The sequence below is a fragment of the Ailuropoda melanoleuca genome, chromosome 19 (assembly GCF_002007445.2).
Source record: "Ailuropoda melanoleuca isolate Jingjing chromosome 19, ASM200744v2, whole genome shotgun sequence".
NCBI classification, from domain to species: domain Eukaryota; kingdom Metazoa; phylum Chordata; class Mammalia; order Carnivora; family Ursidae; genus Ailuropoda; species Ailuropoda melanoleuca.
In genome coordinates, this window is record NC_048236.1 from 15,618,943 (window position 1) to 15,641,703 (window position 22,761).

Here is a 22,761-nt window from a genome sequence, read left to right on the forward strand (position 1 = left end):
AGGCTAGAGGACACATCATTCACTAAGGTCATCAAGAATGCATCCATGGTGGGTAATTATGATGTGTCAATGTAGGTAGGTCAATGTAGGTTCTTCCTTGGTAACAAATGTACTAGTCTGGTGAATGATGTTGATAATGGAGGAATTTATGGATGTGTAGGGGCAGGAACTATATGGAAAATCTGCCTTCCTCTGTTTTGTTGTGAATCTAAAACTGTTCTAAAAAACTAAAATCTTTACCAAAAAAAAAAAAAATGTGCTCATGGTAGGAGCATCACTAAGAACTTCAATGCTGGCTCTCCTCTGCACACCAGAGATGATGGTAGGAGGACTACTCACAGAATGGCATTCAGTAATTATGTTAACCTTGCTTTATGACCGAATGAAGCTGACATTGTGGAAAGACATCACAGTGTGTGTGCCTTCATAGCGTGCTCATGACAGGTCTATAAAATGAGATAATGACTGAAAATTTTAGTTATTTTTACATTCTTACTCCTGCCTTTGAATTCATCGTTAAACATTATACTGAGCTGGTAAGAAATCAGACTAGTAGAAAGAAACGTAGATTGGTACATGTTTTAGACACCAGTTTATTTTCAAATTTTACAGATGTACGATAGAGTCTGATAGCCGAAGATCATACTTGTACCAAAGTTGATTTCAAGAGTAAAAGGTAGAGTCAAAACATAGGTGAAAGACTGCTTTCTGGTGAAGGCCTCCAGCTCCAACTATTGAAGGCTCCAATGTCTTCTGCAGCGAATAAGATTGTCTTTCGAGGAAAGTACCTAGAACCAAACCAGAGGTGCAGGATTGAGAAAAACTTTCTTGGGAAATTTCTTCACATACGATAAAGGGTTGTGTTATGTCATCAATACAGTGTAAACTTACAGGGCAGAGTAAATTCTGAGCTAATGGCTGCAATGAAGAAGTGCAGAATAGGTACCAATGGAACAGGTTTTCTGTTTCAGGGGTCCTTGCACTTTGGGCAAGAAAAGAGAGTGGCCAGGAGACAATGACAATAGTGATGAGCAGGGAATGGATTTCATCATATCACTAAAAGGGAAGAGCTGGTGGTGCCTGGGTGGCTCAGTCGGTTAAGTGTCTGCCTTTGGCTCTGGTCATGATCCCAGGGTCCTGGGACCGAGCCCCATGTCAGGCTCCCTGCTCACCAGGGAGCCTGATTTTCCCCTCCCTCTCCTGCTCCCCACCTCCTCTGACAAATAAATAAATAAAATCTTTAAAAAAATGAATGAATAAATAAATAAATAAATAATGAAAGGGAAGCGCTGGACTTTATGTATGGGGGATATAAACTGTCCCAAAGAATGGCATCTTGGAGTTCAGTGCATATATCTAGGTCTGAGTTGAGTGTAGGAGGCTTATGTCAGGATTTGGCATATACTACCTATATGTCTCTTTTGGTTGTGTGGCTTTTTTAGACTCCTCAGTGAGAGGCACTATTGCTTTAGAAACAAATTATTTTAAGGTGGAAGCTGAAGTCTTATCTCTCCCCTTCTTTGATGAACATCTGACTATTTCCAAAGAAGTTCAATTTGATCCAAGTTTAGGAGGTAGAAGTAAGATAAAGAAAGAGAAAGAGATAAAGGCAGCATTTTACTTAGAAGAGACACATCAGTAGTTTTTGGAATCAGAAATACAGTCCCTAACTTAGGAAATGTCATTCTTTCAATAATCATTTTTCAGCATTTCCTACATGTCAATACTTTGGTAGATATTAGAGCTATAAGATGAATAGGACGTATTTCTGCCCGTTAGAAACTTAACATCCTGATGGGGGATAGAGACAAATAAGCAAAAAATGACCATACAGAAAATGTTCCATTTTCTGATGGATTTGCTGGAGATACTCTGAGAGGAGAGGTATACCTAAGCCACACCAGGGACAAAGGGGAAGGGTCAGAAAATATTTTCAAAACTGTAGTGGCTGAGCTAAATTTAACCATTGAATATATGTGCTCGTGACTTTGTGTACAGGGCGGCTACCTGTTGAGTTGTGACAATAAATGTATCAGTGGCATTCAAAAATGATAGTATTGGACCTTAAATGCAAACTAGGGAATTTTGATTTGATAGAAATGGGAGATCATTTAAGTTTTTAAGCTGGGAGCAACCATATGGCAGAAATGTCTCTCAAGCTTTCAGTCCAGTAGGACAATTAGGTGAAAGGGGATTGGAGGGAGGGTAGCAATGTCAACCACTTCCGTGTGAAGCAGCAAGACCTGAGTCTCGGATGGTGGTTGTGGGGAAAACACAAACCGTCAGCATGTGCATTTGCATTCTGAGTTTATTTCAAATGTTTTTCCCTCAAGAATGGGCATTTGATTGAAACTGGAGGAGAGAAGAAAGCCATAAATCAATCAATAAGACCACCCAACTGATAACCAGTTTGAAGACTATGAAATTCTCTGAAGATGTCAATACAGGATTTCAAAGAGACTTGGAAATAGATGACATGAAGGTCAAAGTTGGTTCCCAGATGCAGGTATCAGTGTCCACTTACATGCCCATTTATTTTTTTCACAGGGCTGCTGTTGTTTATTTCAGCATGAGGAAAATGTTGAAAGAAAATGGTAACGACTAAGTTCGTGAAAAAACTTGCACCAAGTAACGTGAGTGTGGCCAACAGAAATTTGTGGATTGAAATAAGTTTAATATACCTATTAACTGGTAACTATTGTTTTGATACCAAATGATCTTTAGAAAAAAAAAATGTGTCATGTGGTACTTTAAATGGTCCTGGTATGAGAAGTAAGCCCACTCAAAATAACTTATCATGATAAATATCATGGACAAATAGAGAAAGGAAATATTTAATGAGTGCTTGTGATAGTTCAGACATTGTGCTAGGCGCTTTATTAGAACAAAATATTTCTCAAATTAGAATGTGTACATATTGCATTTTATCATTTTAGTTGGAAAGTTTGATGGAATGGCATTAGTTCCTCCTGAGAAGGTTACAGCATAAACAATTTTGAAAAATAGTTTGGATACAAAAATAAATGTTCAGATCCAATTAAAAACGTTCAGGCAAATGATTGTGAACGGCATATTCTTGATTATATATACTTTTTATATCTGTTTATATGTAGCTGTATTTGCTGGCGCCTGTGCTTCAAGGTCAGTCCCTATGAGGATGGCAAATTTTGATCTCCCCGTTGGTAGTAGTTACTTTCTGACAGGGCCATTGTCCTTTGGGATGGATTGCGTCAAATTCATCACTGTCACTGAAAAATTAGCAAAGCAGGTGTCTTACACCTCTCAGTTTGAAACAATCATCTCCATATATGAAGGGCAGCATGCAGTTTCACAAATATAAATGAAAACCAATATTCTCCTTTAAACATTCTAATTTATCTGAATTATCTTTTTTGAAGTGTTCATAATTTGAGGTAAAAAAAATGAACTGAGGAGAAGTCTACTTAGAACAAAATAAATTACCCTTTGATATCAGTGTAGCAACCTAGTATTTGAGAAAAACGGAACTTCACAAAGCTTAATATATTCAGAATTTGACAAAGTGTGACCCATTTACTGAAGCAGAAAATGCACCACAGGTTTTTCAGTGTTTTTTTTTTTCTTTCAAAAGCAGATAAATCATATTTATCAGCAAAATAAAAGAACTGCTTCTAGACTTACTTATTTAGGAGAAAATTGGGAAAGCAATAGAGAGGGGGAAAAAAACAAGAATTTTGATTCAGGAAGATACACCCCAAACAAAATGTGGTAGGTTTTAAAGAATTCAGAGGAATGTCAGAATGGGGAGCTAGTTAATGAATTTATGTAAAAAGATACTAGTAGTTACTGTAGATTCCTTGAAGCCCTTCAGATACCGTGAAGATATTAAACAGTTTATAGAAGGCACATATTCATGTTGCCATTTTTCATAGGAAATTTCTGAGATTTTTGTTGGGATATTAAATATACTGAAAAAAGGATACAAAACCCTTACTCTGACTTATGTATTCTCCTAAATATTCATCTCAGTGTTAGCACTTTTTACATTTTTCCACATATACCAGTTTAATTGTCTTTCCTCCGCATGTACCAGTTTAATTGTCAATTCCTTGAAAATGGGGAGTTCCATCGTACACACCCTCACACAGCCAGTCCCCTGTACTGCATTTAACACAAAACAGCTGGATCAACAAGTGATTGTTGACTGTAAGATTGAGAAAATAAAAATGGGAGTCTATGGATATTTTTTCATAAAAAAGAATATATAAACATGTAGATTGAGATACTTTTATATTAATCAAGCATTTAAGATAGACAAATACGACCATTGATTATGTTTAAATATTTTCTCCTTCCAAAAAAGAACTTACATAAAAGAAAAACTCATTTCATTTGTATCATTTAACAATTTTATGGAGTATTTAAAAAGCATGTAATTGTACTTAGTATTACTTCAACAATTCCAAGTAGTGAACGTTATGTTGATAAACTAGGGGAATGACTGAGAGATTTTACTTCTCAACCTTATTTTTAGATTTCTTGGACCATTTAGTTTTTAGGTTGTTTTTTTTTTTTATTGATACTTTAAGCCAAAGTCAGAAGTGGGACTACAACTGAGTTTTCTAACAATGTGGCTAAATTTTAAATGATACAGAAGGATTAAAAAAGTCTTTCAAATGCAGTTCCTTTATTCATTACAATGACTCGCAATGGCCTGATGGAACAGATCAGATGTGGCTAGAATGAGTTGAGTCCACAGTGCTGTAGATGAAATTAAAAAAAAAAAATTCGAAATCCCTTTTGGGACCCTTGAAAACCATTTCCAGTCTAAAGCCACAGGGCAGAAATGATCAATAATGGTGGCCATTTGGCTCATTCATTTCTTTTAATGAACATGCCCACAACTCACTAAAAGCATACTTATAGGACGGGGATGGATTTCAATTCTCTGGTGACTGACAGAAATAGAGCCTTTGATAAAACCTGGAGGGAGTAGCACTGCTCCCCACCATTCTTTCCTCCCCCTCAGCTTTACAATGTGGTCCTGTTTCAGAAAAATATGTCTTCTTGGTACAGACTGACAAGCAGTTGATCGGCAGCTATTAGCAAAATTCTCCTCATGATTCTTAATGCAGTTTATTTTAGGAAAGAATCCCAAAACCATGGATGCATTTCAAATATGTAAAGTCTAGTAAATGTAGGAATAAAGGCCTCAAGAAAAAATGAGCACTGAGCTGGTTTAATCATTTTATTAATATTCAGTAGGGTCGTTTCCATTTCTGTAGTCACTGCCCTAGTTCAAGGAAGCATTAATTTGTATCTAATAAAGTGCCATTAATACTGAGGATCCTTATAAATTGCTTTTGATAAATGAACAACATCTGGATTATTGCATCAGTCTCTTAACTTGTCTCACTTATTCAAGTTTCTTCCAATTATTACCTATTTTATATCTAACTGCCAGGAAGAAAAACCCTCTCTTGAATTTCTACCAATATTTAATTCCCTACTTATGAAACTAGAGTTTGCTTACTCAAAACTCTTGTGCCTGAGATTAATTCCCCTCCCCCCCCAATTTCCCAAGATCTTCGTTTCTTCCTATTAAGTTAATCTCTTATGACTTCAGTGCATCCATATTCTTCAAAAAAGTGCATTTTAATTTTCTGGTATCATAATCTCAAATATGTAAGTTTAAGAATTTCTAAAAAAAAAAATACTAGACTGTTGGAAAACAAAGACTAGAAGGTCTCTGTGATTTCAGAAAATGCCCCTTTCTTGCATCTAAGTCAGAGGTGACTTGGGCAAGGATGGAAGGAGCCATGGGGGTGAAGGGGAAGTGATTTTCTGGGCCTTTCTCTTTGTTGCTTCCCTGTCTCCTTATTTGTAATACTATATTGTCTGTACATGAGAGGTTTTGATATTCAAAGGGCAGTAACTATTTTCAGAGCAAATGAACAGTGTAGTTACTAATCAAGAGTAAGTTTACTAAGTATGTATTTTAACCCTTTGATGGGGTTTTCTGAAGTTCTAGTATTACTGTTGCATATCACCTGGAATTGAATTATGTCCTGTTTTTATAAATCTTGTCCTCATATTTCATGAAGATAAACTTAGATCAAAATTTTCTAAAGGCATGAGAGAAACAAGGAGACTCTCAAAAGTCTGGTTGTGTGGTGTGGACCCTAATGTGGATAAATATTAATTTTAGCAAACAAATTGCTGTGCCAGGCCTTGGAATTTTAATTGAATACTTTTTACCAGCCAGATTATTTAAATGCCTGGATTCATAGTTTCTATGTCACTAGGGAGTTATTTTTTTAAAATAATATCATCTTTGTCTTTATAACTCTGCTATATCAGTTACAACTTTCTACTTCATGGAATCCTAGAGAATCTGGGCACATCTGTCAGTCATCTCCGTCATGAAGTGTCAACTCTATTATGAGAAAACAATTTCAACAACAATTTATGAGATCAAATGTAGCAGCAAGCTATTGAATTTACTTCTTCACTTGTTTTTCCTCTGTCATCCCATGTTGGGAAATACATCTCCCACAAATACATTCTCCAATTTCTGCCAAATTATGTCCTTAACTGAGTCCCACACCTAAAATAAACTTTTTCATTTGCCCAAATCTTTCTGCCCAGAACTGCCATTTTAACATTTTCAAATGATGCTTCATTCATTTCACTTATGTTTTCCAGTGGCATCCCTACAAAATGAAAAACAATCTATTTCATATAATCAAGGACCTCCGTGATATGATTATTTTTTACATGCTCATTTTTTCTCTATTAACCCCCTCCTAAACACTGAATGCTACACATGACTCTGGAACATAATTTATGCTTATCCACTTGGCTTCCCATCTCCAGTTTGGCCACTCTTTCACTATCTCCTCCACTCCTGAAATGCTCTCCTCTTCTCAGCCTACTTCTCCCAGCCCCCCTACCCTCTATGGACTTTCCTTGATTTCCCCAACCACAAGTTCTCTTCATTCACAAAATGCACGTAGCACTTTCCTTCTAATACAGTGGTTTAAAACTACAGGGGATTTTTCACTCAGTCTTTAGATATAGGCACTATCTGGAGATATTTTTGTTGTCACTAGTGGGAAGGTGCTATTGGGATCTCCCGGGTAGAAGTCAGGGATGCTACTAAACACCCCACAACATACGAAACAGCCCCCCACCGCTAAGAATGATCTGATCCAAAGTGTCAGTGGTGCTCCTGTTGAAAAAAACCCTAATTCAATCCAATTTGGTATCTCTTTCTCAATCCTGCCTATAATTTTACTTCACTATGTATATCTTTAGTCATCTGTATTAGGATATAAGCCTTTAGAATAGCAGGACCACATCTTATGCAGAATTTTATTTCCTCAAAAGTCTAGCACAAACTCTGGTATATATGGACACTCAAAAATATTTTAAAATCTATGTAAAGTGGATACCTGGAATAAGCACACAAGAAGAAAATACTTACCAATCAAGCTACATTAAGTTCAATATATAATTTCTTTGAAGGCTTTGAAAATTCATCTATCACTTGAGGATCTCTTAATGATGAAAATCAATTGGCATTATGCTAGTAAAGAGAGAACATATGGGTCAGTATGTATTTATTGTTGATAAGAGACATATTACAAACTTCACTTTATTTTCATTGTAGACGAAAAATGAGGCTGAGGTTTTCAGGGCTAGTATACCTATCTTTAATAGTTATCTTCTATTTCTCCTGTGGTAGATTTGTTGAGTTGTTGTTATTGTTGTATACTATGCCACAAACAGCCCTTGCTTCACGAAGGTTTCTCAGCTGCTGGGTAGTGTGTGTTGGTTAAATCAGCTTCAATTTGTTTGTATTCCTCTAAGTGGAGCATCTAGCTGTTGGGCAAAATAAAACATTAAATTATCTTGCCAATTTGCTATAAATATTTGAAAATGATTGGTATTGGAATACATAAGCAGTTTTTTTTAAGCTTCCTTATGAAATGAGCTGATGCATTTTGCTTACTAATGGAATATCTATGTTTACATCATGTCCAACAGCCTCTGATACATGAAAAAATGAATGAAGGTGATGGTTCCCTGCTCGAAAGAACATGTTTGAGCAATATGCCTGCCATTCAAGGTCTTCCCAAATCTGCCCCCTACTTACCTGTGTTTCTTTCACAAATATCCTGCTTCAGCTGAATCATTTCATTTACAATCTCTTGAATGTATGTCTTACTTTCTTTACCTCTAAGGTTTGTTCTTTTTTTTTCCCCCTCAAGTTTTTCAATCATAGGATTCAGTTTCTCTTCTAAGTTCTCTTATGCCTCTGAATTGCTGGCCATTCTAAACCAGCCATGTCACATGTCAGCTTCCTTAAAAAGAATCCCTTTATCTTCTAAATCATGCCTCTACCTTTAAAACATAGCATCTTATACAACTCAATGTACTTCTACTGACATGTTGTTGTCATTATATTCATCCATTATTATTTTTCATTTTCCTTCAGATTGTAAAGTCCTAGCAGTAAGGACCATGATTTAGAGACATCTTTGAATCATACTCAGCACCAGTATACTGTTCTGTACATAGTAATTGTTCATTATATAGTAGTTGAATAGATGTTGAATGAATTATGGTTTTGCTTTAGAAGTAGAAAATAGTGTGGCAACTGGCTATAAAATATGAAATGAAATTTGTTTTTCCAATAAATAAACATCAAGAATAAATGAAGGGCAGACTGTTATGGACGTAGCATCCAAAAGTGCTGTGTGACTCTTGTTTGAATATTGATTTGAACAAACTAACTGTAAAGGAACATCTTTGACATAATTGGAGAAATGTGTAGATAGAATGGGTAATGGCTGATACTAAGGATGTATGGTATGACAGGTGTGTGTTCATTGTGTCAGAAATAGTTTTTAAAAGTCAGAAATTCATACTGAATTATTTACAAACAATGTGTTTGTTATTTGATTTAAAATATTCCAATAAAAAGGTACTAGGGATAATAAAAAACTTGGCAGCAATTGGCAAAATATTGATAATTATTGAAGCAGAGTGAGAGCTACATAGTGTTCCTTATGCTGTATCACTCTAGTTCAGTGTAAGTTTAAAGAGTCCCACTAAAGGTTCATATAGATTAATATAAAGTGCTATAGAAGCATCACCTTTCAGTCATTCTTCCGGTAGGAGAGTAATCTTTCAGTCATTTTACATATTTACTCTACGGGACTCCAGTGACTTAGGTAAAATTTCGTTATACGATGTTCAGCCCACCACTTAGGAGCCAATTCACCCTGTGAAAACATTGCATTAGTTGCACAATGTCCTACTCCTTTGTATGGTACAGAAGACTACTGGGTGCTTAGTGAATCAGTCTGGCTTTTTGCTCTTCTCTAAGGACCCTCTTTTTATTATTCATAACTGTCTGGCTTGAAGGAGGTTAATGTCAACCTAATAGCCAGCCACTGACCTCAAATGACTTACTCTGTTATCCCGAGAATGACCAACAGCCCTGCAAAAAGCAAAGAATAATTTTTTATCTTTGCTAGCTAAACTGCATCCACTTATCCTTAACGTCATGGAAGATAAACGATATGAAGAAAACTTTTCTTTAATAGACACACCAAGGATCAGATAAGTTGATACAGAAACTGTTGGACATTACCAAGTAGTAAATGCTGAAGAAAGATGGCAAAGACAGAACACAGATGAATTTGTGATTTGAATATGAGACTTGGTATTGTTAAGTCTTTTGCTCATACTCATTCTTGTCTTTCCAACTTTGCTGCCACTCTCCTAGACAAGTTCGTCTTTACAACTCCTTCAGGCGAAGATCCAAAGCTGCCAACCTTGGTTATCCCCAAAAGCATGCCCAAAACCACCCCCAAAAGCATAAAATCTAAGTTATAGTCTTGTTCTTGATAAAGAAACACAACTTCCAAAAAAGTCCTTTACCCCCCCCAGCTTTCAATCACCATTAAAATCTACCTTTTTCTTTCTTTCTTTCTTTCTTTCTTTCTTTCTTTCTTTCTTTCTTTCTTTCTTTCTTTCTTCTTTCTCTTTCTTTCTTTCTTCTTTCTTTCTCTCTCTCTCTCTTTCTTTCTTTCTTTCCTTTTTTTAAAGATTTTATTTACTTAATTTGAGAGAGAGAGTGAGCAAAAGAGAACACATGAGCAGGGGCAGAGGGAGAGGGAGAAACAGAATCCCCACTAAGAAGGGAGCCCGAAGCAGGACTCGCATGACCTGAGCTGAGGGCAGACGCTCAATGGACTGAGCCATCCAGGTGCCCCTATGCCCTTCTTTCTATTGACAGCAGTGTACCTCCATTTCCCTGTGGGTTACTTGAACATTTTTCCTGGTGGTCTTTTTGTTTCTAATCTTTTCCTCTTCAACACACACTATCGGATGTTTCCAGATAAGGCTTCCTAAAATATAGCACTTAATAATACCAATCCCATGTACAAAAACTTGCAGTGGCTTACTATTGCCTATTACATAAGAGTCCATTTTTGTTCACTCAGCATTCCAGGCCTCACAAATCTGTCTGGAGTTTACATTCTAAGTGTGACTTCTTTTAAGTACTTGAAACTCTAAATCAACAGAACTAATTGTACTTCCCTGAAAATACTCTATACTGTTGGATCTCCATTCTTTGGCTTATTAATGTTCTAATTACTTAAAGCCTCTCTTTCCATACATTTCTACTTGAGACCCTCCAAATCTTCTTTCATCATCCTGTAGCACTAAAGTCTTTCCTGTCTGTCAGAATCCGCCTCTTTCTCCCTAAGGTCCTGCAGCTCTTCATATAAATCTTTCGTGGACTATTTCCTCTCACTGGTATTATAATCTGGTATGAGCTTCATTTCTCCAGTCGTAAGCTTTTGAGAACACAACTTATTCGTTTCACCTTTGTATCCCTAGTCTCTGGCATGGTCTGTGCTTAGGATATGTTTAGTAAATATTAGTTAAAGACTGGTAGAAGGAATCTAAAAATTCTATGCAAAGATAGAAATCAAGGCAAAGCAGTGTTTTCACATGTTTAAACGTTATGGTGTTTAAATTCTAATTATCAAATAAATTATCACTGTTTCTTGAGGCTATCCCAGGCATTAGGCTAAGTGCATCTTTGCACTGTCACATTTAATCATCTCAGTTTAATAACTTTCTAGATGAGCAAATTGAGACTTGGAGAGATCGAGTAACTTATCTGTACATGGTCTATCTGATTCAAAACCAGGTCTGCTTGCAGTCAAACCTAGTCACTTTTCTATTATTATGCCTGGGAAGCCCTAGGGTTTAGCAGACATAACTCAAAGGACACCTCAAGAGATAAAAAAAAAAAAAAAAAGATTCAAACAAAATAATTCCCTTTACCCACCCTTTACTTGAATAACAGAAGCTTTTCTTTTATTTGTTTTGCAGTGAAGTTTTTTATTTTTTATTTTTATCTGCAAGGTGGGACACTCACTTTCTTATTTTCATTATTTCCTTTATTACCTATTGATGAGGCTGTGGAATATAGGTGAGGTTCAGTGGGGTGGAGTCCGGAGCCCGTGACCAAGAAAGAATTCTTGAGACGTCTTTGGTGCAAAATGGTGGTTTATTAAAGCACGGGGACAGGACCCATGGCAGAAAGAGCTGCAATGCAGTTGTGAGAGGTGGCTGATTATATACTATGGGATTGGGGGAGGTTAGGAAAAAGGGAGGTTGAGAAAGCACTTTTCATATCGCAGGATACTGGAGGCCTTACTCTTGTCAAGTTAAGATTGTTTACAGTACTTTCCTCCTATCATGTGTCCTTATCAATGGGCTGCAGGTTTACAAGAAATTCCATTTTATTTACATTTCCTTCTGCCTCAGCTTTCCTCAATTTTATGGAGGGGATGGTAATGCTAGGGCTTCAGGAAACTGAATTATGGGTCTCTGGAAGTTAGGCTGTTGATAAGAAAGCTTCTTCCTTGTAAATCACTAGGACATGTGTAAACTGAGGGAGACTCGGGTCTTGCAGGATTGTGATCTCTGTTAGTTGACTATTTGTTTTTCCTTTCCTTAGCTTTAGGGCAGCCAGGAGTGCTTGAGGAATGTTGCATACATGGGGGGGGGGTGAAATCAGAAATTTCAAAATTTTAAAAAAGAAATTTATTCTGGGGATGAGGAAGACAGGGGAGAATTCTTGGAGGAAATATAGTAGTAGTCCATGGGGCTCTGGCCTGGGAGATGGATAGCCTTAGGACATAGCATAGCATTTCCTATGTGGAAAACAGTGGAGGTGAGTTGGGTGGTCAAATGTGTTGGGAAAACATTTGTCTGGGGGGAAAAAATGTTTACTTTACATTTCCAACTCATTTGATAATGGATCAGCCTTATTTTCTTATATACCCTCTGATAATACCCCAATTTCCCATGTAAATAAGGCTGTGCTATTTAGGCTGATGATTATGATGATGGTAAGCATCCCTCATAGTTTTTTCAATAAACTCACATTTTTGTATGTGTGTGCCTTGAACAGTTTCTCGTGTTTTTACTCAGTTTAACATCTACAGATTGTATGTTTATGGAAAGTTATTTAAAATCTCTGAGCCTCAGTCTCCTTATTTGTAAAACAGAGGTAGCACAGCACCTATTCATAAGGTTGTGGAGAGGATTAAATGAGCCAGTCCTTGCAAAAGTGCTTGGAACCGTGTTCGGTTGCTCAGTAATGGCATGATCTTGGCAATTCCCTAGGCCCGTGAGAAAGCATTGATATTTCCAATCATGGCAATCTTTCCTTTTGGAAGTTTCCAGTTACAGGAATGTTATGTAAATGAGCACACAGTGCTGTAAACAGAGTATGTTTTTCTACCATGAACACTACACAAACTCTCAGAGCACCACGTGCATCACAATTGTCTGTGTTTAGGGGCGCCAGGGTGGCTCAGTTGGATGAGGTCCTGACTCTTCAGGTCCTGATCTTGGGATGGTCCTGTGTGGGGCTCTGTGCTCAGCGGGAAGTCTGTTTGAAATTCTCTCTGTCCCTCTCCCCCTGCTCACATGCATGCTCTCTTACTCTCTCTCTCAAAAAAAAAAAATAAATAAATGTTTTAAAAAATTGGCTGCAAAATTAACTTTTAAAAAACAAACAAAAAACCCAATACTTTGTGTTTAGAAAGCCTTTCTAGATTTTAAAAAAGTAGGCAGGGCTAAAAAAAATAAAATATACAGTATGTGTCTGTCCCCCAGAGGACAACTACCTTTTTGCTTCTGTGTTGCTTTTTATGGGTTAAAAAAAACCACACACAAAAAATGCTCATCTCTGGAGGACCATTTTTTATATATGAAAAAAAATTATATGGGTGTTATTCTTAGTATGCAAATGTAAAGCACCTGGGAATTATAGAAAGATGCCTCAATGCATATTATTGATCTGTCCATTATTAAGAAGAAAGTTACTCTGGTTTCTTGAACTTACAGAGTTGTGAAGCATATGGTCTTTGTAATTTGGCTTTTGTGTATGTTCAGGAAAGTCCCTGAGGTTTCTTGGTAACCATAATCCCATTCTCACCTTCCAAAAAAATACACTTCATCACCTATGCAATCAGAAAGATTTATTAGGTATTTGGACTCTTTTGTATCTAACCTTTATCAGGAAAAAACAAGTAGAAATGAGTATACATATATGGTATGTATTCAAATGTACAATTCTATCATCTTAGAACCTCTACTGTTACGGATCTAAGGATAAAATAAGATCACTGCGAAATGACTGTGAAACATTATGAAAATATGTTTGCTGGTAGCAACAATAATGAATTGGTGTGTGGGATATTCATACTTAGGTCTATAATTTTACTTATTTTAGGTCTCAAAGGAGGGACCAACCCCAGTCAATATTTTCACCAACATATATCAATAAGTCAATAAAACATGTTTATGTAAGTTAATATGTAATTATCTATGGTTATATATAATCATAGATAATTACATAACTTAAATACTGAATTCTAAAACATTTGCTAACCATTTCTCCCTGACATAGAAATTAATTCAGTTCAGTTTAGTTGTGACACACAAGGTTTTTAAAAAACATTTATAAGCCACACATTTTAAATTTGGAAATCAGGGTGCTTTTCATAATCGATATCCAAAAAATTGCTGGTTATTTATCTCTTATACTGAAAGACTTTCATTAGTTACGTCTTATAACTAATTCTGTTTCATGGTTAAGGAAGTAGAGGATATTGTACTTACTTCCATGTGTCTACAGACCTTTTGTGGATATAAATGCCTATTACTTAATTAGCCTCCGTCATCTTTTATACATTTCATTTATTTATTTTTTGCTATGAAATATTTATGAGTGCTCATTCTACCTTAGTCATTAAATGCTGTGATGTGGAGGTCACAGACTTCTCTAATATTAGTTAATTTTTGTTTTCAAAGGCCGAATTGTGAGTGACGAACATGTATCTTAGTAGAAAATATATGGAAGCAATGATCTGATGCATCCATAGCATTCTTGGCCAGCCTTGCTCCTCTAAATGAGAATCAGAAGATACACCACTGAAATCACAAAAGGTCCAATTAAGAGTAGAAAATTTTCTCAGAGGTGAGTCATAGTCAGATCTTGACCTAATGTGCTGCTTCTTTTCATTTTAAATTTCATATAAAGAAGCAAAACCAAATTAATATAATAATATTTTAAGGTATACTTAAAAAAGGTACTCAGTATTATGCCATCTTGAGCTTTTATGGAATTAGCTGCCTAACTATTGGAAATACCTTCATTTATTCCATTATCTCTACATATAGAGATACACACATATACATATGTATGTACCTCTGCATATAGAAGTGCAACACATGTGAGTCCAGCGTCCCAACGTCTTCATGTAGGTAAGAGTAGAATCTGACTTCATAATGAGAAAGAGGAGTGGCCGGTGATACCGTCATCGTGAAAACAAAAGACGTCCTAGGTGTTCCCTAACCACTTGAAGCTCTCTGCCACCACATTATCAGCGCTAGCCTTTCCGATACCCATTCTAGTACAGGCAGACTGTGCAGTTCACCATTTGTTTAGTCAGTCAGAAATCCTGAGTTTGCACTCTCCATCAGGTGGTGTGGTAGATCCCTGGAACTTAGAGATGAACCATGTTCTGCCTCAAGGTCAGCCTCATGTGGAGACCGACAAATAATAACCAATAGTATGTGGCATAGCAATAACATAGAAAAACCATAGGAGCAGAGAAGAGGGTGGTCATTCTAACACAGCTTGGCCTAGTAAGGAAGAGACAGGGTTTTGTCTTAAAAGAGCCAGTGTCTGCCCTGAGTGATAGACTATGAATAGGAATTCACCAAGTAGTTACATTTGCATGTTTTTCCTCTTCACTAGATCTCGCATTCTGATATTTCAGATTTAGTCCTGAGCCTTCCTGCCTTATTTCTGTAGACTCTTCCAGAAGTAGTGTCATCGACCCTCAGGGCCTTAGGGCCATCTCTGTGTTCATTATTTCCAGGTAGACATCTGAGGGCAGATCTTCCCTTTGAACCTTAGTGGGAGGGTCAGGGGGTTTTGTGGCTGAGCAAGGAAAAATACATGACCACAAGGTGACAGTAGCACACACAAATTTTATTGGGAGCTGCTTTGCTAGGTTCTCTGGGAAAGTCCCTCGCAACATGGGGCTATCCACAGACAAGGGCCCAAGGCTGCTACTCAGAAGGGGAGGAGGACAGGGGATCTCCTGGGGTGTGGGGTGGGTGGTTGGCGAGAAGCTTCTGTGTGTGGGCAGTGTGGCTGTGGCTCAGCAACCTGGCGGGCAGTCTTTGGGGTCAGAGAACTCAGAAGAGCGGCCTGGGTTTGGAGTCTCCATGGCCTGGGGCTTATCTAGGGCTAGTCCATGTGGGGTGGGATTTTTCAGGGGAATGCAAAATAGGCAGGCTCTAAATGGCTATAAAAATCTGCTTGTTTGGCCTATTTTAAAAATAAATGGATGTGTAAAAATTTGATTTTGCCTCTGGCGGGCTTTTGAGCTAATGGGCCTCAGCCTGCGGTAAAGAAAGAAATGACCTCGGGGCCATCTTTGGCTCGTTTATATAACAGCTTCGCATCAATATAATCAAATGCTTATTTAACATCTACATTGGGGTGTCACATAAGTATCATGAAATGGACCCGATCAAGACAGAACTCCTGGTACTTCTGCAGTTTTTCCTTCTCAGTAAATGGAGCTATCATCCAGATTTGAAGCAGAAAGTTAAGAGTCATACATGGTCCCTCTGTTTCCAGTCGAGTTAATCAAATTTTGTCATTTCTACCTCCTAAGCATCTCTCATATTTAGTTCTCTACATCTCCATTGCCAACTCTCCAGTCTAAGCTGGAAATCTCTCTTGCTTGGATTACACTAATATTCTGTTAGGTTGTCTTCTTATTTTACTGATGTCCCCTTTCCACGAATTCTCCATACAGCAACCAGGATTATCTTTTGAAACATAGATCCTGTTTACGCTAGCTCCTTGTTTCTGTACCTTCTAACAGTGTCCGGTTAGCACAGAGAACATCCCAATCTCAAAACCCTGTGTGATCTCACCTTCTTAGCTCTTCTCACACCATTCCCTCCCACTGCTCGCCAGTGTCCACTTACAGACCCAGTGACTTGTGCATGTTCGTTTTCACACCATGACCTCTGGACTACTGTTCTCTCTGTGTGAAATGTGCTCCTCTCCCAGCAATTTGAATGGCTCTTTCCATTTCTTCCTTTCTGTGTTGCTTAAATGTCACTTCCTCAGGTAAGCCTTCCATAATTGGCTTAACATAGCTGTCACCGTCCCCTCCACCCAACCACACTCTTCTATCTCAAGCTCTCTGCTTATTTCTGGGGCTACAGTTATCTCAATTTATAATTGAGATAGTACATGTTTTGTTTATTGCTTCAAACCTTCTCTAGACTCTAGGCTCTTTTTTTCCGTTTTTAAAATTTAAATTCAACGAATTAACATGTATTACTGGCTTCAGAGGTAGAGGTCAGTGATTCATCAGTCTTATATAATACTCAGTGCTCATCACATTGAGTCTTCCCTAATGTCTATCACCCAGCAGACTCTAGGCTTCACGAACACACAGACTTTGTCTTGTTCACTCCTTCTTTGTTTTTTGCTTTTTTTAAAAAAAATCTAGTTTCTAATATAGTGCCTGGCACATAATAGAAACTAAATAAATATTTGTTAAATGAAATACACTTCGTACTTTCATAAAGAACAAATAAGCAGGGAAAGGTGCAGTCAAGTGAAGAAAGATTTTTTCTTCTTTTTTTTTTAAGAACTAAAGATGTTACTGTTAATGTTACATGGTTAACATGGAAAATTTAATGCCTTTCTTGATGAGGTAAAGGAATTCAAACAACTATGGGGAGTATAAGCAGACTTTAAATGAACAAGTTTGAAATCATTGAAGTAAATCACTTGTGATTCCTTAGCAAGGCTGGGGTGTTTGTTTTGTTTGTGTTGCTTTGGCTGGGGGTTATTAAAAAGTACATGGTGATCAGCTCTTCTCTAAATGTTTAGACTGAGAAAGGTAAAATACAAGTAATCTTCATTATTTGGTATGTAAAAGGTATACGAAGGAATATTTCCACTAGAAGTAAGAATGAAAGAAAAACTGCTTGAGGACATAACAAAATCTTAGAATTCTGACTTTCTACCATGCCATTTTACATTTTGAATGTTATCTATGGCTATACTCCCTTTTATACCTTCCTGTTACTTATATGTATATTCTCTCTTTTTTCCCTCGCTCCGTCTTAGTGGGAATTTATCCATTCTGTAATAGAAGTACACCTGCCTTAATTTGGAATTGGTCACAAAAATAGTAATACAAAGAATAAGAATATGATTCGTGAGCATTTACTGAGTGTTTACTATGTGCCAGGCATTATTCTAAGGGCTTTACATATTCTAATTTCTTGAATCTAGTAAGAAGCCCTGTGAGTTAGGTATTAGTATAATCTCCATTTTACAGATGAGGAAACAAACAAGGCAAGGTTGCCTACTTGCCTGTGATCTCACTGTTTGGAAACAGTGGAGCCGGGACTTGAAATCAGGCGGTCTGACTCACTGTCTTTGTTGTCAGCTTTCATACTCTGCTGCTCACTGCTGTAATGCTGCCCTGCTCTTTCTTTTTAGTGGGTGCACCTGCTACGGATATACCCTAAAGATAGCAGGATTGTGCTCATAGAGAAGAAACAGAAGTTCGGAACAGTAAATGTAGGAATGTCCAATTCTTTTTTTTTTTTTTTTTGCTACACTATTTGGAAATTGTTAACTTTTTGCCAAAATGTTTGTAGTTTTTATTAGTGGGTGGCACCAACAACAGTGAATAGAAGACTTTCTTGTCTTCTTCTTTCCTCCCTCCAGATAAAAACAAACTGAGAAGTCTGGGAGCCTCTTTCTGGGAGGAGACCTTGTAAGTCTATGAAATTTTGGAGTAGAGAGAAGAACATTGACTCCTTCACTTTTCTGTGCTTCTGTTTCTGTCCTCATTTCACTTTTTGGTCACTACAACCTAAGATCTGATGTGATGAAGCTTGGAAAGAATTCTCTGCTCTCATAGCTTCATTCATTCATGGGTTATTTATTCAACAAATATTTCTGAGTATGTACTATGTGCCAGGCTCTGTGTTAGGCTTGGGTTGTTAAGTGGTGAAGCAAGTCATGGTGAAGAAAATCTGTGGAGGGAAAGAGAAAATGAAAACATAAAAACACACATATATGTACACTCACACGTGGGTTTTTTTGGTATATATTGCTTTTATACATGAATATACTTTATATCTACTATATATTTTACATATTTATGTACATTTAACTTGTTTGTTTACTTTATGTGCTTATTCTACATATACTTTACATATGTATATAGTTATAAATTATCCTAAGTGCTGTGACAGAAATGAACAAGTTCAGTGACAGAGAACCAATTATCAATGGTGGGAACACAGTGAGTCCCTGGCGGGAAGGAGCTTAAGGATACTCCTGGCTTTAGGGAAAGTGGCAGAGGGGGTCTTGAAGTCCCTGTGCTGTCCAGCCTTGTCCACAGACTCTCTGATCTGGAATAATGGAAAAGCTCAGAGCTGTGTTCTGTGTGGATGACCAAATGCACATGGCTGTAACCACAGAGTGAACACACCAACATGGTCATTTGACAAAGAACTAAAAAGATTAGCACAGATATTGGTGACATGTAGAAGACATTTAATTCCCAAGCCTATGTTCTGACCATGCTGTGAGGAGAGAGAAAAGAAGTACCTCTGACCGCCAAGATCTGAGTCTAATTGGGTAGAATAAACAGATGCATGAGGAATGACACCGGAGGCAATGGACCAAAATGTGTAAGGAGAGTCATTGTAAATGGGATGAACAGAGCATGGTTGAGCTCATCCTTTTCAAAGGAAATGAGTTAGAGCCATGGCATTTACTTAATTGATGGTGATGGCAGTGGGAATATATTTAGATGGACACTGAAAATAAGGGCTTAAATTTAGGAAGCCAAACACAGAAGATGCAACTTCTATGGAAGGAGACGATAAGCAAGGCAGAGATTTGAGAAGCTTTGTTCTAAACTTGTTACAGTGCTACTGTTCCCCTTGTGGGCCTATTTCCCTATTTATCAATGTTGCTTAATAAAACCTAGCATTTTCTGTACGTGGGGCACAAGCACTAGGCATTTCGTGAAATAACCAGTGTCTCTTATGTGTTTGTTAGTAAAATATCCCTAGTACAAAACCAAACAGACCCTTCATTCCATGATTCGAAAATTAATTTTCATCCAGCATGAGAGATCTTGGACCTTTCAGAGTTTTCAGCAACAGTTTAACAAATATTTTTTGAATACTCCCTCAGTGCCAAGGAAATTAGGGAGCAGCAGGGCTACAAAAAGTAAACATAGTTCTGTCATGTTGGAGCTTATAGGTCAATTCAAGACAGAGAGAAACATGCATGTATTTCATAGAATGCAGTATGGGGACACAAATGGGACAAGCAGCGTCACCCGACGATGAGTAGGAAAGTTTAGAGAACACTCCTGGAAATGGTTCCTTGACTGAGAATTAATAGCACAACAAAAGAAAATAGAAGGAAAAGAGGGTCATTTCAGGAAGAGGGAGCAGCAGGAAGGGGCAAAATGTGAAAAACCTTTATAAGGTACTATTTTTAGAAACTTGGCTTGAAGGTATGTTTCAGTGTCAGAGTCCAAACTAAGTTTTAAAAATGCATGGATGTACAACCCTAGTTTGATACTTTCGGATTGAGATGATATTCAGAGAACTAATTTAAACTCCCTAAAACCACTTGAAGATATGGAATTGTTTTGGGGCCCAAACTTCCTTTCATGGAAAGAAAGGAGGGATAGAATTTTAAAATGGTAACAGCTCACTGCTTGCACTCCGATCGTGTCCTTCATATATATGGAAATAATCTGGGGATTCTGGCATCCTTTGTGACTTTCTGGGAAGGGTATTAACATTTGTGAGAATCAGCACCTAGTGGTGAATTTGAAGGGTGTGTCCTGAAGAAGGGGTCAGACTAAGCTGGCCAGTGTAATGGAGTCTCGTGACACCAAAGTTAGCAGAAACAAAGAAAAACACTTTTTCTCTGCCTCTAGCTCAGGACTTGGCCCGGTGCAGGCTCAAAGTAGAGTCATCCTTCAGTGAAAGGAGAAGGGCTGCCAAGGGTACAGTGATTGCAGTTCACGCTGCAGAAGAACCTCTGAGGTCTCCATGGAGAGTGCAGTGGTACTTGCCTAAGAATTCAGTGGAGCAGGTGGCCTGTGTTAGATCTTGGGTCAGTCAGGGTCCAGTCAAATAAAATGGGATTCACTTCAAATATTTGTCAAATGGAGGATTCAGATGTAGGGAATTGATTAAAGCATAAAACAGGTGATGAGAGAGACAGAAAAAGCCAACCAGAGAAAAGTGAGGCAGTCGGGAGATTTAGGGACAGGAGCTAGCCACAGCCCTCCCTAGCTGGAGGGACGCAGGATGAAGAGTGGGTACCGTAACACAGGAGCCATGGGCTATCAGGAACATAGCAGGCCTCAGTGGCAGGAGGTGGGCACGGAAGAGACCAAGCTGCTGCCTGAGAAGGTGCAGGAGGCAAACAATGTTGAGAGAAGTGTCCTGATTGCTTCCTTCTTCCCAATCTCCTGTCTCCTCCCAATGTCCCCACTCCCAAGTTCCACGGGCAGAAGCCAGCGACAGTTCCCCCGAGACTGTTCTCTCAGAAAGGAAGCCTCAGGGGTCAGAATTTCCTGTCCCCAGTGAGCCAGAGCGAGGGCAAGGGATGGATCCAAGGGCCAACAAGCCCAAGACCCCATATTAAGAGAGTTACGTTATAGAAATCCCAGGACTACCTTGCTGACGAAAGGAAGGCTGCACTCCAAAGACTGGGTTCTTAGAAGGTTTGAGTAGAAGGAAACATATCTTCAAAACATGTTTCCTCTCTTTGTCTGCTTTGCTTGGCTAGAAGGTCAACGTAAAATCAGAACATCTGTGTGCACACCCCCAAAATTAGTTCTAATTTGGCTAGAAACTCTCATCAGTAAAGAAAACTGATTTTTTTTCCTCTAAAAGAAATTGCATTTTAATGTCCTATTTTGTAAAGCTTAGCCTACATGTAAGATTTTCTGTTTGTTGTGCTAGTACATTCTACAAATCAGAAGATCCCTGAATTATCAAACAAAGGCTTATTTGCCTAAATTACCATGCTGGCCTGACACTGAGATGTGGGGTTTGTTTTGAGTCTTTGCACATTTAGTGACCTGCGGTATTTTGATGAATGCCATTGCCTAGAACTATTCGGTAGGAGGTTTGGGCACCATCTGTGTTTGTTTCTGTAGGAGCAGTAACTGCCGAGAGAAAAATCTGATGCTCATTTCAAAGATGCAGTATAAACAAAATTCAAGATGATGCCTTTAACATAAGTATTCCACCTTTCATTTACACAGTACTTTATGCATTTCAAAATGATTTGATATGCTTTCATTTAACAGATCTTCACAGAACTTGTGGAAGTTAGGTATGGGCTTCTAAAAGATATAAAAGCTCAACAAGGACAATAACACTGAAAACAGGCAGTCTTTTAGGAGAAGACTATAAAATACCATATACTTTCAGCTCCTGCTGAGAGTAATAGAAAATCCTTATCGAGCACCCACCCTGCACCTTAAAAGTGTATCACGTATATGAACTAATTTAATCATCAGGACAATTCTATGAAGTAGGTATTATTATATTCTTACTTTAAGGAGAGAAGGACTAAGATGGGGAGGTTAACTGGCATCATAAGAGAAATGAGCCCTAGTAGTCTAATAAAATACTGTCTTTCTCAAGCAGTGTCTTCTTTAAATATGTACCTAACGAGCAGTGTTCTTAATTGCAGACATATATGTTTATATTGGGTTTCTCCTTCTAAAATGTGCATGTAACTCAGTGGTGTGCTGGTACACCGGCTCACTTCCTTTCTGCAAAGGAGGGGGAAAAGGCCCTAATTTTAGCATGCTACGGTCTGAACGTTTGTTCTGCCTCTCTCGCCCCCAAATTCATGCTGGAATCCTCACGCCCAGGTGATGGTGTTAGAGGGTGGGGCCTTTAGGAGATGATTAGGTTGTGAAGGTGGCGCCCTCACGGATGGGATTAGTGATCTTACAAAAGAGACTCCACAGAGCTCCTTAGCCCTTCTGCCACATGAGGATAGAAGGAGAAGGCTGCAACCTAGGAGGAAAGCCCTCACACAACCACGCCGGCCCCCTGATCTCACAC

At 38.0% G+C, this 22,761-nt stretch overlaps 1 protein-coding gene across 3 annotated transcripts in view; it reads right to left on the reverse strand.

The window, feature by feature from the left end:
• Window positions 1-602: 602 nt before the first annotated feature.
• Window positions 603-22,761, reverse strand: part of KHDRBS2 (KH RNA binding domain containing, signal transduction associated 2) — a 597,869-nt gene continuing 575,710 nt past the window's right edge. For 2 of the 3 annotated variants that reach the window (XR_004622082.1, XR_004622080.1), the window contains 2 exons: window positions 7,466-7,863; window positions 603-788 (listed from right to left, as the gene is read on the reverse strand). The gene's annotated coding sequence lies outside the window, so the exon portion shown is untranslated. The remainder of the gene's footprint in view (window positions 789-7,465; window positions 7,864-22,761) is intronic. The other variant, XR_004622081.1, reaches the window with a different exon arrangement.